We start from the raw sequence: 16,354 nt of genomic DNA on the forward strand, positions 1-16,354 counted from the left end.
AGAGGTCCTCATGTATCAATGAGAGCTGCAACTGGAAATGAGCCATCAGTTCCCAAGCCAAGGCATGAATGGTTAGATCCTAATATTGAACAAGTCAGGAAAGACAAGAAGGCCATGAATATCTAATTCAATAGAGTTGATGGTGACATGTTTGACAACATCATCAATTGCAAGACAACCAAGGAGGTTTGGGACACCATTCAAATATTTTGTGATGGCACTGAACAAGTTAGAGAAAACAAGATGCAGTTACTAATTCAGCAATATGAGCATTTCCACTGTGAAGAAGGTGAAACTCTCATTGATATCTTTAGTAGATTTCAAAAGCTACTAAATGCTCTAAAGCTGCATGGAAGAGTCTACCAAACCAAAGATTCTAACCTCAAATTCCTTAGATCCCTTCCAAAAGAATATAAACCAATGACAGTCTCCTTGAGAAATTCACAAGAATACAAGGAGTTTACACTAGAGAGACTGTATGGCATTCTAAAGACTTATGAGCTTGAAATAGAGAAAGATAAAATAATGGAGAAAGGGAGAAAAAAGGAGGGTCCATTGCACTGGTGTAATTATTTTTGCTATTATATAATTATCGTGTAATTATTTTTGCTATTATATAATTATTATGTGTGTTCAGTATCTATTCTGTGAGCTAATTGTTAAGTGTTATCTGTACTTGAATATTCAAAAATAATATTAATTGAGTATTTTAATTTTTATATGTCCAAAATAAAATATAGATAATTGTCATATCTTCCTAATTATTTTTATGTTAGTTTATGGATTTATAAGAATCATATGAAATTTCTAAAATCTTTTTCCGGGTAAATAAAATCTATTTTATAAAAACGGGAACCAACCGACGTCAACCGTTGTTACGTTTTTTGAACCCGAAACTCTTTTGAGAACTCCTTCCTAACCTAATTGTAATATTCCGAGCATATTCCATGTTTCGACTTTTTCGATCCGGCTTACGGTTTGTCCTGCGCGGGTCCCGGCGCAACATTTTCGATACAATATTCATTTCGGTAAATCAATAAAACCCGTATTTTCGATAAACGGGAGCTTTTTATTAAACTATCCCAATTATCACTTCGTAATACGTGTAACCAGGCGCTGAGACCAAGACCGCAGTACAAATTGTACTGATTTGGATAATTATCCCGAAAACCGATACCGTTTGGATCAGTTTTTACAAATAAACGTACCGTTTTATATCGGGAATGATCCAACGGGATACTAATTTTCCGTAATTATAAATAGCCTTTTACCGTATTTTATTTCGTATCAAAATTATTTGCAGACAGATAATTATATAATTTTCAGAGAAAAGCCCTAATTACATAAACTGTTCTAAGAATCAAACAACAAAACGAAGGCGTTACCGATCTCTGTTTTCAAAGCTTGAGTAACCAAAACGAAGGATTTGAGGTGTTCTATCAGATTCTGAGCTTTGTTTCACTGCAGAATCAAGGTTATTTTTCTAAAAATTTATTTATTTTCGAATTTATTTTATTAAAAATATGAATTTTTGTTCGGATGATTGTTTGTATGATTTGATGATTGCATGTTGTAGAGCTTGTTTTCCTGATGATTTTCATATGTCATACGTCTGATTTGGAGTTCAATAACATGCTCAAAAGTGGGTTTAATTTTCGAATTTCAAAATTAGGGTTTATAACCCGTATGAATGTTCTTAATTGAAATTTGGGGGTTTCTTATTCTGTGATAGATTGATGTTGTGTTATAGTGGGTTATGTTCTCTGTGAAATTTGCAATCTAGTTGTATAAGTTTCATGAACCAACGAGGTCTGTAGAGAAGGGAGTTGTGTTTTGAAGTTTTCCGATGTTCGCCGGAAACTGGAAAACTTCACGGCCAAATTCCGGCCAACTCAGGGATTGTTAGGTTGTTTTGATTGCATGATTGTATTCCTGGTAATTTGTAGATGTGATCTGGAGCTTGTGGTAAGGTGAGGAGGTCGGAATCGTGTTCTCCGGCGAACCTGACTTTTTCCGGCGACGGGGTGTAAAATTGCAGTTTGGTCCCTGGACTTTTGGGGACGATATAGTTAGGTCCCTGCAGTTTCCAGACTTTGCAAATTTAAGATTCCTGTTTATAAAATATTTAAAAATCATATTTCCTATTTATTTTTATTATAAAAAATCGTTTTTTATTTTTTGAAAATTCTAAAAATTATTATTTTAATTCTGAAAATTATTTTTAATTCACAAATAAATCTAAATTAATTAGTTAATTAATTTCAGTTAATTTATAATTGATTAATTGGTCAATTAATTCGAAAATTAATTGATTAATTGATTTAATTAATTATTAATTGATTTTAATTAGTTATTTAATTAGATTTAATTATTTAAAAATGATTTAAAAATTCTGAAAAATAGTTTCGAGCTTTAAAATATTATTCTAAATTATTTCCAAGGCTGGAGAATTATTCTAAAATTATTTCGGAGCCAGAATGGGCCAACCGAACCCTGTTTATTAACCTGAAATTGATCCAACGACCCATTTTAATTTCAAAAAATGTTTTAAAAATCATTTTAAATACCAGAAAGCCTATTTATGACCCGAGACTTCTTTATAAATAATATATCATTGATTACGTGATGTATTATGTGCTATATGTGACTTGTTAATTGACTATCGGTCTATATATTCGGTGTTTACTTGATTATTACATAACTTTCAATCCGTCAATCGGATTTGGGTAAAACGAAGGGTAGATAGAAGTATGTGTTGAATAGAATTCCATGAGTAAATTATTGATAGATGCTTATGATATGTGAGCAGAAGAGGCAAGACGTAAGAAAGGGAAACAGATAGTTGAAGAGTAAGACGGTTGTGATTGGAAACGAGTGCAGTGTAGTAAGCTAATATCAGGCAAGTGTTCTGAACTTTCTCGAGATATTGTAGTACTTGATAACCCTGTGATATTGCAAGTGCTTTGAAGCATAAAAACCTAAATCCTGATTTCAGTTATTATCCTTGAGCCATGTTAGGGCGAAAACACGCGCTAATATTCACGCAAGTATACGCGTTCGCAAGTAATATAGAATATTTTCTAGTTCGTTCCCTCAGAGACTCAGACTAAATTATTGTCTAATTAAACTCACTCACCAATGTATGATTACTTCTCAATGTTAAGATAATAACACTTAAAATTGTTGATTAAATATTAACTATAATTAACTACTTAATTAACCACTTAACTAACACTTCAATTTATCAATAATAAAACACTCATGAGATCACAACTTCATTATTACTTCCTTCTATAGCCATTGTTATTACCTTTAGCATGTGACAGTGATGATATTAATCGAATAACACGAAACTGATAAAAGCCAACTTTCATTGTACTAATACCATTCTACCAAGCATCCACAATTAAGATAGAAGTCAAATAGTCATCAATTATGTTGAGTTCCTATATGTCTACAGAAATTGACAACACAACGATTTAAGCACAAGTTATTCCTTTTTGATTACATAGGGCAAATAAAACTGTTAGAGTTACCCACTAATCATGCACAACGTACATGAACCTATGCTAGCATGGCAAGTTCTAAATCTCAAGATCCACTGTCGCTTCACAAGAGATTAACACCCTATCTTATATGTTCGCGACGCACATAAGACGAATACGCACAACCAATACTAGATATCAAGCAATCATCACACACTAAAGTATTAAACAATTAACTAAAGAATTCCATAATAAATCCGTTGCAACCCCATGATCACGATTAGCCCATAATAGAACTTATCGCCATCATGGGTTCATATGAAATCATGATAAACAAACACAAGAAAATAATAACTAAACTAATTATATTAAAACAGAGTACGTCACAAGAGTAAATAAGTCAAAGCAAGAAAACTAGCATCCAACGTTACAACGAAACAAGAATCACAAGAAAATATGCTTCCCCTTCGTTGCGGTGTGCTAAATCGGTCTTCTTCCTTATCTCCTTCACTTCTTGCATAAAACACAATCTTCTTCTTCTTCTTTTCTTGTGAAAATGTCTCAAATCTACTTATATAATAGTCCCATAAAACTCAGATTACATAGAAGTTGGAAGCCAAACAGAAGTAGAAGTCTAAAATGATTCAGCAAAATTCCCGACCCTGCGCGGCCGCTCAGCATAGCTGCGCGGGCGCGCAGGCCTCCACTGGAAAAAATCCAAGTTTGCTCCGTTTCTTCGCCGTAATCTGCCCGTTCCTTTCCTCTCGCAATGGTGAACACATGCCAAGGCTTATTCTTGATGATTCCTCCCCCGAAATGCAACTAATACCCTGAAATGCATAAACACTAGAAAAATGCATCAAATACACAAAATACTTGATTTCAAGACACCAATTTAAGCCATTTTAAGACATTCTAAGTGGTATAAAATGCCACTTATCACACCCCCAAACTTAAATCGATGCTTGCCCTCAAGCGTCACAGACTCAAAAACAAATAAAAATATGCATGAATACAATCTATATGAAAATACAGCGATCCCCCTTACTACAATTAATCAACCAAATTGCCACATCTCAACGAATGCAGTTAGACAACTAAAGATCAATAAACTCATGCAAACGGACATACAGCCAGAAACGTGGTGTGTGCAAATGCTTAACAGATATGCTTCGGAACTAGACCAATTACTATGACTAGACTATCCTCAAGGCAATCCTACGATTATACAAAGAATAAAAATTCCAGGCACAAAGTGATATACAACACTACAAGAACTCTGGAGCTTACTACGGAATCGTGCTTTTTATTTACAACTCAAATGCTTATTTGACCGTGCAATGAGTGAGGTCCACAAAAGACTTATACAATGATATCCATGTAACGAGCGTTAGGTTAGCGGATCCCAGACTCTAAAAGCCTTAGGTCGCTAGGCACAAACTCCCCTAAGAACTTAATAACTCGAATACCAAAGAGCCCACTCTTGATCAATTATGCCAATTTTTTTTTTTTTTCTGAGCAAGTGCGTTTCGCTCCATCTTGCTCAACCCTAGACTACTCGTAACATACGCGAGCCGGCTACTAGCCATTTGACGCCTAACCACAACTAGCAACAACTTCCATATTTTTTTCTCTAAAATTTTTCTTTTTCATGTCTTTATCACTAAGAACCTATAATCGAATTCTAAGCATAATAAGTAGATTGACCTTGAAAACAACCAAATCATAACACAATCTAGCCCTTTCGCATTCTCTAAGACTTAGTGGACTTACAATTGTTTCTAGCATGCATATCAACCTACACAACTTAATATCACTTTAATGCTATCACTACACTCACATCAATATCACAATTCAGTCGATAAATCATTACAAAAGGGATCATGGTAAATGCATGAGCTACATGACATTCATAAAAAAAACTATATGGCATAAATTATGCAGCTATATGAACTAAACTATCATGAATATGCAACAAAATGACACACACACAAAATTCCTTAACTACCACCCCCAAACTAAAAATCTTCACTGTCCTCAGTGAAAGTAGTAGAAAGGAACACAGGGTATACCTACTCGGAGTCATCATCATTATCACCCTCAGTGGGTGGAGTATCAGGCGGCGGGTATGCAGAGTCCTCACCAAAAGCTGGCCACTGGATATCAGCTCCAAGGCCTCGAAAAGCAGTCCCTAACGCAAGGGTGAGTTCCTGAGCAAACCTGCTCTGTGTCTCATACATGGCATCCATCCGCCGTGAAAGCCTCCTATACTGGACATCAACCATCCCAGCACCCTCCTGAGCTCTTGAAGAACCAGCCTCATCACGCCCTGGCCTAGCCATAGTAGCACCTCGTGCTGGACGCCCTCCTGGAAGACGATAACCCAGCCCATGCTCCTCAGGCTCACCACCGGTCCACTCCTGCATCCCATTCAGAGTGCCAGAATCAATCGGAGCGGCTGGCAACTGCAACTGCTCATGAGCCGGCCAGTTCACTCCCACTGCTCGGCATAGCTTCGTAACCGTAGATGCATAAGGGATGTTCATATGCTTTGCTCCCCTCAAAAACTTCAGAATTCCTTGGTAGACAAACTCACCAAGGTCCACATAGTACTCCTCATTCAGAATTCCCCACAACAGCTGTGCTCTCTCAACTGTGACCTCGTGTGCATGCGAAGAAGGAAAAATATTAGCACAAATAAATGCATTCCATGCACGGGCATACCTGTTCATGGCGATCGCCGAAAAGTGACGATACTCATTATTGCCTGTACTGCGGGTCCAAACTGTGCCCGGTCGATAGAGAGTCGCACAAATCAAATCCAAGTCAAAATCCTCAACAGTCTTTTCATTCCAGTTCTCCTCCTCGGGCTTCCTCTCTCGCTGTCCAATCACACGGCGAATCGCCGCAGGATGATAATCAACCGTCAGCCCACGGACCACAGAAAACCCATTCTTTTCAGCCTTCGCGTTCGCGTAGAACTCGCGAACAACACTCATCGGTACTGCTTCGGGTGACTCACAAAAAGCTATCCACCCCTTCTCTGCAATCATGGGCAACAACTCACCATCCCTCCCCGATGGTAAAAACCCCCTCTCCTTCAGAATCGGCTTACCCAACAGCCTAGTGTACTCCTCCTCCGCGGCTCTGTCAGTTAACCGAGGCCTTGCAGCAGTACCCCTCGATGAATCAGCAGTAGGAACTGTGCTACTGCTGTCAATAGTGCGTGCTCTCTTGGGTGCCATTGATTCGTGAATAAAAGCGTGTAAGAACTGATATTTGATGTTTGTGAGAGGGTTTAAGTGTAGGAAGTTTTGTGGGCGATATGTAGGATAGGTGTATGTATATATAGGGTGTGGATTAGATTAGGGTTTGGGAATTAAGGGATAAAATGATGGGGTAATGGGAACAAATCGTGGGTTTATGGGCTAAAACTGTTTTTGTGTTTGTTTTTGTTTGGTTTTTTTTTTCTGAACTGTAAAAAAATTTCTGGTCCTCGACCCCTGCGCGGCCGCTCAGCATAGCTGCGCGGCCGCTCAGCTTAGCTGCGCGGGCACGCAGGGGGTCACTGGAATTTTTTTTTTCAGCCCCTGTTTTCTGATTTTTTTTGTGTTTTTGGATAGGTTATTAACTTCTAAGGGTTTCTGTAACAATAATTCATGGGTTGCCTCCCACGCAGCGCTTCTTTTTCGTCATTAGCTTGACGTTTGGTACCCTGCTCAAGTAGTCAACAAAATGGCACTAACCACTTCTCGGTTTGCCATGTCCCCATAGTAGTGCTTCAAACGCTGACCGTTAACCTTGAATGCTTGGTCCGGATCATTCTCAAAAATTTCCACCGCTCCATGTGGAAACACAGTTTTGACAATAAAAGGTCCAGACCACCTTGATTTCAACTTCCCAGGAAAAAGTCGGAGCCGAGAGTTGAATAAGAGAACTTGTTGCCCTGGCACAAATAACTTTGGATGTAGCTTCCTATCGTGCCACCTCTTCACCTTTTCCTTATACATTTTGTTATTTTTGTACGCTTGAAGTCGAAATTCATCCAGTTCATTAAGCTGAAGCATTCTTTTCATACCAGCTGCATCTAAATCCAGGTTCAACTTCTTCAATGCCCAGTAGGCCTTATGCTCAAGCTCCGCAGGTAGATGACATCCCTTACCGTACACCAACTGGAACGGTGACATCCCAAGTGGAGTTTTGTATGCTGTTCTGTAAGCCCAAACAGCTTCATCGAGCTTTAAAGACCAATCCTTCCTTGACGGACAAACAACCTTCTCTAGAATGCGCTTTATCTCTCTGTTAGACACTTCCGCTTGACCATTTGTTTGCGGATTATAGGCAGTAGCTACTCGATGATTCACATTATAACGCTGCATCATAGAAGTGAACTTACGGTTGCAAAAATGCGATCCTTCATCACTTATGATTACCCGAGGTGTTCCAAACCTTGTGAAAATTTGCTTATGAAAAAAATTTAGTACTGCCTTTGCATCATTTGTCGGTAAAGCTTTAACTTCGACCCATTTTGAGACATAATCGACTGCCAGCAAGATGTACTGATTATTACAAGACGAGATAAAAGGCCCCATGAAATCGATTCCCCATACATCAAAGACCTCGACTTCAAGCATCACATTTAATGGCATTTCATCCTTCCTTGACAAATTTCCCATTCTTTGGCAACGATCACACCTTAAAACAAACTGATGAGCATTCTTGAACAAAGTAGGCCAGAAAAAACCTGCTTACAGAATACGAGCTGCCGTCTTCTCACCTCCATAGTGTCCCCCATAAACCATGGAATGGCAGTCTCGTAATATCCCCTCCGTCTCACAGAACGGGATACATCTTCTGATGATCTGGTCAGCTCCCTGTCTAAACAAATATGGTTCATCCCATATATACCACTTCACCTCATGCAGAAACTTCTTCTTTTGAGCAGATGTCAAATTAAGAGGCATTATATTGCTGACGAGATAGTTTATAATATCTGCAAACCATGGTTCTTCCTCCTGAATTACAAACAACTGCTCATCCGGAAAAGATTCATTGATTAACGTCCTATCTTGTGAAGTAGAATCGGGATTCTCCAACCTAGAGAGATGGTCAGCTACTTGATTCTCAGTACCTTTTCTATCTTTGATCTCTAACTCAAATTCCTGAAGTAAAAGCACCCAACGAATGAGTCTCGGCTTCGAATCCTTCTTAGAAACCAGATAGCGAATAGCTGCATGATCAGTGAATACTGTTACTTTCGTACCAAGCAGATAAGATCGAAATTTCTCAAAGCCAAAGACTATAGCCAAAAGCTCCTTCTCAGTAGTGGTGTAGTTCAATTGGGCACCATTTAAAGTCTTACTCGCATAGTAGACCACATGGAAGAGATTTTTCTTGCTCTGTCCCAGAACTGCACCTACCGCATAATCACTCGCATCACACATCATCTCAAATGGTTCTGTCCAATCTGGTGCTGTAATGACTGGTGCCGTGATCAAACTCTCCTTGAGAGTCTCGAATGCTGCCAAACATTCATCATCAAATTTGAAAGGTACATCTTTCTCAAGCAAATTGCACAACGGCTTAGATATCTTTGAAAAGTCCTTGATGAATCGCCGATAAAAACCCGCATGACCAAGAAAACTACGGATTCCTTTCACAGAATTAGGTGGGGGAAGATTTTCAATGACTCCCACCTTGGCCTTGTCCACCTCCAGACCCTTGCTAGGGACCTTATGCCCAAGGATAATGCCTTCACGCACCATAAAATGACATTTCTCCCAATTAAGCACCAAATTAGTTTCCACACATCTTTTGAGTACGGCGCGCAGATTATTCAAACATTCATCATATGAGTGTCCAAAGACGGAGAAGTCATCCATGAACACTTCGACGTTATTTCCAATCATGTCAGAGAATATAGCCATCATACATCTCTGAAAGGTGGCCGGTGCGCCACATAACCCAAACGAAACTCTGCGAAAAGCAAATGTGCCAAATGGACAAGTGAAGGTAGTCTTTTCCTGATCCTCTGGTGCAATACAAATCTGATTATACCCGGAATAACCATCCAGAAGACAAAAATACTCATGTCCCGCCAATTTGTCAAGCATTTGATCAATAAATGGAAGAGGGAAGTGATCCTTCCTTGTGGCTTTGTTCAATTTTCTATAATCCATGCATACTCTCCATCCTGTAACTGTTCGAGTAGGGATGAGCTCATTCTTTTCATTTGCGACCACAGTGATACCTCCCTTCTTAGGTACACATTGTACGGGGCTCACCCACGAGCTATCAGAAATAGGATAAATGATGCCCGCATCTAGCCATTTCAGAATTTTTTTCTTCACCACCTCCTTCATGATGGGATTCAGTCTTCGCTGCTGTTCCACAGTTGGCTTACTACCTTCCTCTAGCAGAATTTTATGCATACAATATGAAGGACTTATCCCCTTGATGTCTGCTATGGTCCATCCTATAGCCGATTTGAATTCTCTCAAAATCCTTAAGAGCTTGTCTTCCTCACTACCTGTAAGGTCAGATGAAATAATAACAGGTAACGTAGATGAATCACCTAAAAAAGCATACCTCAAGTGTTCAGGTAATGGCTTGAGCTCCAAGGTAGGTGCTTCCTCTATTGATGGTTTGAGCTTCCCTTCAGCGTTCTTGAGGTCAGAAGTACCAAGAGATTCAAATGGTATGTCCAGCTTTCGCTTCCATGGAGAAGCGTTCAGATATTGTAATTGCTCGTTGCTATCTTCATCATCGCTGTCAAAATCCCCCACTAAGGCCTTTTCCAATGCATCAGACATTAGCATGTGATCGAGTTCCGAAGTAACCGCAGAATCAATCACATCCACTTTTAAGCACTCCTCATCTTCTGTAAGGAATTTCATTGCCTTGAATACGTTGAAGGTCACATCCTGATCTTGGACCCGCATAGTAAGTTCACCTTTTTGCACATCTATCAAGGTACGGCCAGTAGCCAAGAAAGGCCTCCCCAAGATTATGGGAATCTTCTTATCTTCCTCAAAATCCAGAATAACAAAATCTGCTGGAAAGAAGAGCTTATCCACTTTGACGAGCACATCCTCTTTTATGCCCCTTGGGTAAGTAATGGAACGGTCAGCCAATTGTAGTGACATGTACGTGGGTTTTGGATCAGGCAGATCCAGTTTTTTAAAGATCTACAACGGCATCAGATTAATGCTTGCTCCCAAATCACAAAGGCACTTGTCAAACATCAGATTGCCAATTGTGCAAGGAATGGTGAAGCTTCCTGGATCTTTCAGTTTTGGTGGTAACTTTTGTTGCAAAACAGCGCTGCATTCTTCCGTGAGAGCAACGGTTTCAAGGTCATCCAGTTTCACCTTCCTTGAAAGAATAGTCTTCATAAACTTCGCATAACTAGGCATTTGTTCCAGAGCCTCAGCGAAAGGTATATTGATGTGAAGTTTCTTGAACACCTCCAGAAACTTCCCGAACTGTCTATCCAGCTTTTGTTGCTGCAATCTCTTAGGAAAAGGTGGTGGAGGATAGAGCTGTTTCTCCCCTGTATTAGCCTCAGGCAGAGTGTGTTCAACAGTAGTCTTCCTTGGTTCCGCCACTTTCTCCTTTTGCTTAGATTCTTCACCTCTAATTTCAGCTTCTACTTCTTTTGCCTTTTCAGCATCAGCTACTTTTCCAGACCTTAAGGTAATAGCCTTGACTTGCTCTTTAGCTTCCTTCCTGCCTGGTACTTCCGTGTCACTGGGAAGAGTGCCAGGTTGACGATTGAGCACTGCATTGGCTAATTGACCAATTTGATTTTTCAAGGTCTTGATAGAAACCGCCTGACTCTTGCACAACAGCTTAAGTTCCTCAAAATCAGCACTAGTAGGTGCAGCTGCACTTCCCTGTTGAGGATATGATTGCCTTGTAGCATACTGCTGTGGTTGCTGGAATCCAGGTGGGTTAAACTGTTTACTCACTCCTTGCTGATATGGTGGCTGAATAGCATTCTGATTATTCCCCCAGCTGAAATTTGGATGATTTCTGTTGTTAGGATGATAGGTCGCTGGCACAGGCTGCTGTTGTCGCTGATAATTATTCACATACTGAAGAGATTCGTTTACAAGAGAACACTGATCCGTAGCATGAGAACCTGCACAAAGCTCACAAACCATAGCTATTTGATTAACTCCATACGTAGCCAGAGAATCAACCTTCATTGATAGCGCTTGGAGCTGGGCTGCATTAGCGGTGGCTGCATCAACTTCCAGAATACCTGCTACCTTGCCTGACGTCATCCTCTGAGTTGGGTTTTGATGCTCATTTGCAGCCATCGTCTCGATAAGATTATACGCCTCAGTATAGCTTTTAGCCCATAAGGCGCCTCCAGCTGCTGCATCGAGCATGGGCCGAGATTGGGCCCCCAAACCATTATAGAAACCAGTGATCACCATCCAATCCGGCATTCCATGATGTGGACATTTTCTCAACATTTCCTTGTAGCGTTCCCAAGCCTCGCACATAGATTCTGTAGGTTGCTGCGCAAACTGAGTAAGAGCACTCCTCATAGCAGCAGTCTTTGCCATCGGATAAAACTTCACCAGAAACTTTTGCGCAAGATCTTGCCACGTAGTGATGGACCCAGCTGGTTCAGAATGTAACCAGTCTTTAGCCTTGTCCCTTAGTGAGAATGGGAAAAGCCTCAACTTGATAGCCTCATCAGTCACGCCATTATACTTAAAAGTGCTGCAGATCTCGACAAAATTCCTTATGTGCATGTTGGGGTCTTCAGTTGCCGCTCCTCCAAAAGAAACAGAATTCTGCACCATCTGAATAGTGCCCGGCTTGATTTCAAAGGTGTTAGCTTGAATAGCCGGATGAAGGATGCTTGACTGAATGTCATCAATTTTAGGCCGAGAAAAATCCATAAGAGCTGGATCAGCTTGAACAATACGATCTCCCATGTTTACTGGTTCTTTCTGCTCAGTTCCTGAATCCGAATCCTCAAAATCTAACTTCTCCGGAATATCAAGAACTTCGTCTGTCTCCTCAGCTGTATCTAAAGTCCTCTTGCGAGCACGAGAACGAGTTTGCATAAATGCTTGCTAAAGTACCTGAAACACAACCAGAAAAAATAAGTAACTACTACGTCCTAATCACTGAGTCCTAATGACCAATGATGGTAAGTACATAAACTAAACAAATACGCCGAGTCCCCGGCAGCGGCGCCAAAAACTTGTTAGGGCGAAAACACGCGCTAATATTCACGCAAGTATACGCGTTCGCAAGTAATATAGAATATTTTCTAGTTCGTTCCCTCAGAGACTCAGACTAAATTATTGTCTAATTAAACTCACTCACCAATGTATGATTACTTCTCAATGTTAAGATAATAACACTTAAAATTGTTGATTAAATATTAACTATAATTAACTACTTAATTAACCACTTAACTAACACTTCAATTTATCAATAATAAAACACTCATGAGATCACAACTTCATTATTACTTCCTTCTATAGCCATTGTTATTACCTTTAGCATGTGACAGTGATGATATTAATCGAATAACACGAAACTGATAAAAGCCAACTTTTATTGTACTAATACCATTCTACCAAGCATCCACAATTAAGATAGAAGTCAAATAGTCATCAATTATGTTGAGTTCCTATATGTCTACAGAAATTGACAACACAACGATTTAAGCACAAGTTATTCCTTTTTGATTACATAGGGCAAATAAAACTGTTAGAGTTACCCACTAATCATGCACAACGTACATGAACCTATGCTAGCATGGCAAGTTCTAAATCTCAAGATCCACCATCGCTTCACAAGAGATTAACACCCTATCTTATATGTTCGCGACGCACATAAGACGAATACGCACAACCAATACTAGATATCAAGCAATCATCACACACTAAAGTATTAAACAATTAACTAAAGAATTCCATAATAAATCCGTTGCAACCCCATGATCACGATTAGCCCATAATAGAACTTATCGCCATCATGGGTTCATATGAAATCATGATAAACAAACACAAGAAAATAATAACTAAACTAATTATATTAAAACAGAGTATGTCACAAGAGTAAATAAGTCAAAGCAAGAAAACTAGCATCCAACGTTACAACGAAACAAGAATCACAAGAAAATATGCTTCCCCTTCGTTGCGGTGTGCTAAATCGGTCTTCTTCCTTATCTCCTTCGCTTCTTGCGTAAAACACAATCTTCTTCTTCTTCTTTTCTTGTGAAAACGTCTCAAATCTACTTATATAATAGTCCCATAAAACTCAGATTACATAGAAGTTGGAAGCCAAACAGAAGTAGAAGTCTAAAATAATTCAGCAAAATTCCCGACCCTGCGCGGCCGCTCAGCATAGCTGCGCGGGCGCGCAGGCCTCCACTGGAAAAAATCCAAGTTTGCTCCGTTTCTTCGCCGTAATCTGCCCGTTCCTTTCCTCTCGCAATGGTGAACACATGCCAAGGCTTATTCTTGATGATTCCTCCCCCGAAATGCAACTAATACCCTGAAATGCATAAACACTAGAAAAACGCATCAAATACACAAAATACTTGATTTCAAGACACCAATTTAAGCCATTTTAAGACGTTCTAAGTGGTATAAAATGCCACTTATCAAGCCATGAATCATATTCTTTCTAATCCATTGATTATTGTATACCCAAACAAGAACCACAAATCTACGATACTACTCTACAAATACATACAAACTAAATACCAAACACTGAAATGAACTATTATATACTCAACCCATGGTATCTTATACTTTGAAAGATTGAATCCTTGAAACCTTGAAATGTTGATTCCTTTGTTATCCAATTCTTTCATTACCCAGCATCCAAGCTTTTAAATTGCTTTATTGATCCTTACAAGGATTGAAACCCTTTCATTGTTAAACATTTATTATTGTTAATGATTTCGGTTATTGTTTACTATTGCATATTCTGTTATTATGTTAGAATTGGATTGTTTTTATAAAATTGTGGACCAGATTCGTGGTCAGACCATATAATGGTCAAGTTAGGCCAATGTGTGCCTTGGATCCAGTAGTTAGAGCAATGCTGTGTGCCTTGCTCGGGGTTAGTGCGTGACTGATCAGCAGCCTAACCTTGGTTTTTAAATTAAAAGTATAATATCCAATTCTAAATCATAATCCATTGTTCACTTGATATCATAAACATATTCACCTGATGATCATTATTCTCAGTTTTTTCATTGTGACTTGCTGAGCTAGTTAGCTCATTCGTGCGATGTTGTTTATATTCTTTCCAGTTAAAAAGGAACCAGTTGGTAAAGAGGATCCCCAGTTTAGCGCGAGAGCTAGGGGTTCAGGTTGAGAAAGCTGAGCTAGTAGGCTTCTTTTGGAATAATTTAAGTTTGTAAAAGTTTGTAACTCAGTTTGAATTTGAAATAGTTGGGATTTGAACGGTTTGTAATATATTAGTGTGTTTGGCTTGTGGGCATACTTTAACCTGTTGCGGTCCGTGGTGATTGGTAAGTAGGGTCATTGCATATATTATTATTATCTTTATTATTGCTATAAGCAGGTTATAATTAAGGTGTGTGTGTGGACCCCAAACTTCTGACCCGGGTTTGGAGGGCGCCACAGGTTTGGTATCAGAGCTACAGGTTATAAGTCACTGACACAAGCCTAGGTTGACGAGAATGGGTAGAGGGATAGGATTAGAAGTAAGGTATAGGATGATAGAACGTCGAGAGGTTGAGTGTTATGGTATAACCGGTATTAGTATAGGTTGCGTCGTGGTACGAGATTCTTATATTACGATATGATTTCAGATAGCAGAGATGGCCGACTCTTTTATTCCCGTATCAGCTGATCACTCAGAGCCTACAGTTGTAGCACTAGCATCGGATCCACGTCCTGTGATTCCACCAGCATTGGCTATTCTACCTCCACCGGTGTTGCAGCCCGTACCATTGCAGGCTATTCCACCTCCAGGCATGAGGCCACCTGTCAGAGGACCCCCACCTGCTGATTCAGGCTTTACTAGTCATTCAGTCACAGGAGTACCTTTCCAGTTCTCTTCCTATCCTGTCCCATATCATCAGTTTGAGGCTTGCCTTATGGAGCAGCGATTCCTACAGGGTCAGATCCAGGAGTTATTGCATATCATGTGTAAGTCATATATCATAGGCCTATTTGTATATTCGAGGATTCAACTCAACTCAAATAAGAATGTAATAAGTAAATAGTGGATCTACCGTCAGAGAGATCTCGCAAAGTAACATATGTCAGAGGATTCAGAAACAAGGTTCATCTACAGACTTGAGGAGTTAATTCACTGGAAGAAGTTCAAGAAATTGATCAAGCCTCAGTGATATAAATCAAGATCGTGGATTTAATCAAGTGACAAAGATCTCGTCAGAGTATCATTAATTACAAGGATTTAATCTGAAGAAAATCAAAGTATCAAAGTCAAGACATGAAGAAACGTCACGAAAGTTAGTCACTCATGAACCAGACAGTACATCGAGTGTCAACGTTGAAGTGGTGGAATTGATTCATAATTCTCAGTGATTTTCAGAAGATATTCAGAAGATTGGTTGCTGCTCAGGGTTAATATTAATTCTCTATTAATTAATTAAGTCATATAATTTAATTAAGAAAATAAATTATATCTGCAAAGATTAATTTATTTTATTAATTAAATTAATTGATTAATTAATTCAGAATTAATATTAAGGTTTTTCAGAATTTAAATTGGATTAAAATTCATTTAAATTCAGCAAGTCAAACTGATTGTACTAGTATGACAATCGGTATGACAATCAATAGTCATACCGAAAGTCATGCTAGTACAAACAATTGTCTTGCCGAAAGTTA

At 39.2% G+C, this 16,354-nt stretch overlaps 1 non-coding gene across 1 annotated transcript; it reads left to right on the forward strand.

Annotated features, from left to right (window-relative positions):
• The first annotated feature begins 11,939 nt into the window (after positions 1 to 11,939).
• Positions 11,940 to 12,046, forward strand: LOC141694148 (small nucleolar RNA R71). Its single transcript, XR_012563475.1, has one exon. It is a non-coding gene; the product is annotated as a small nucleolar RNA R71 (small nucleolar RNA).
• Positions 12,047 to 16,354: the final 4,308 nt, after the last annotated feature.

Source organism: Apium graveolens, chromosome 10 (assembly GCF_009905375.1).
Source record: "Apium graveolens cultivar Ventura chromosome 10, ASM990537v1, whole genome shotgun sequence".
NCBI lineage: Eukaryota > Viridiplantae > Streptophyta > Magnoliopsida > Apiales > Apiaceae > Apium > Apium graveolens.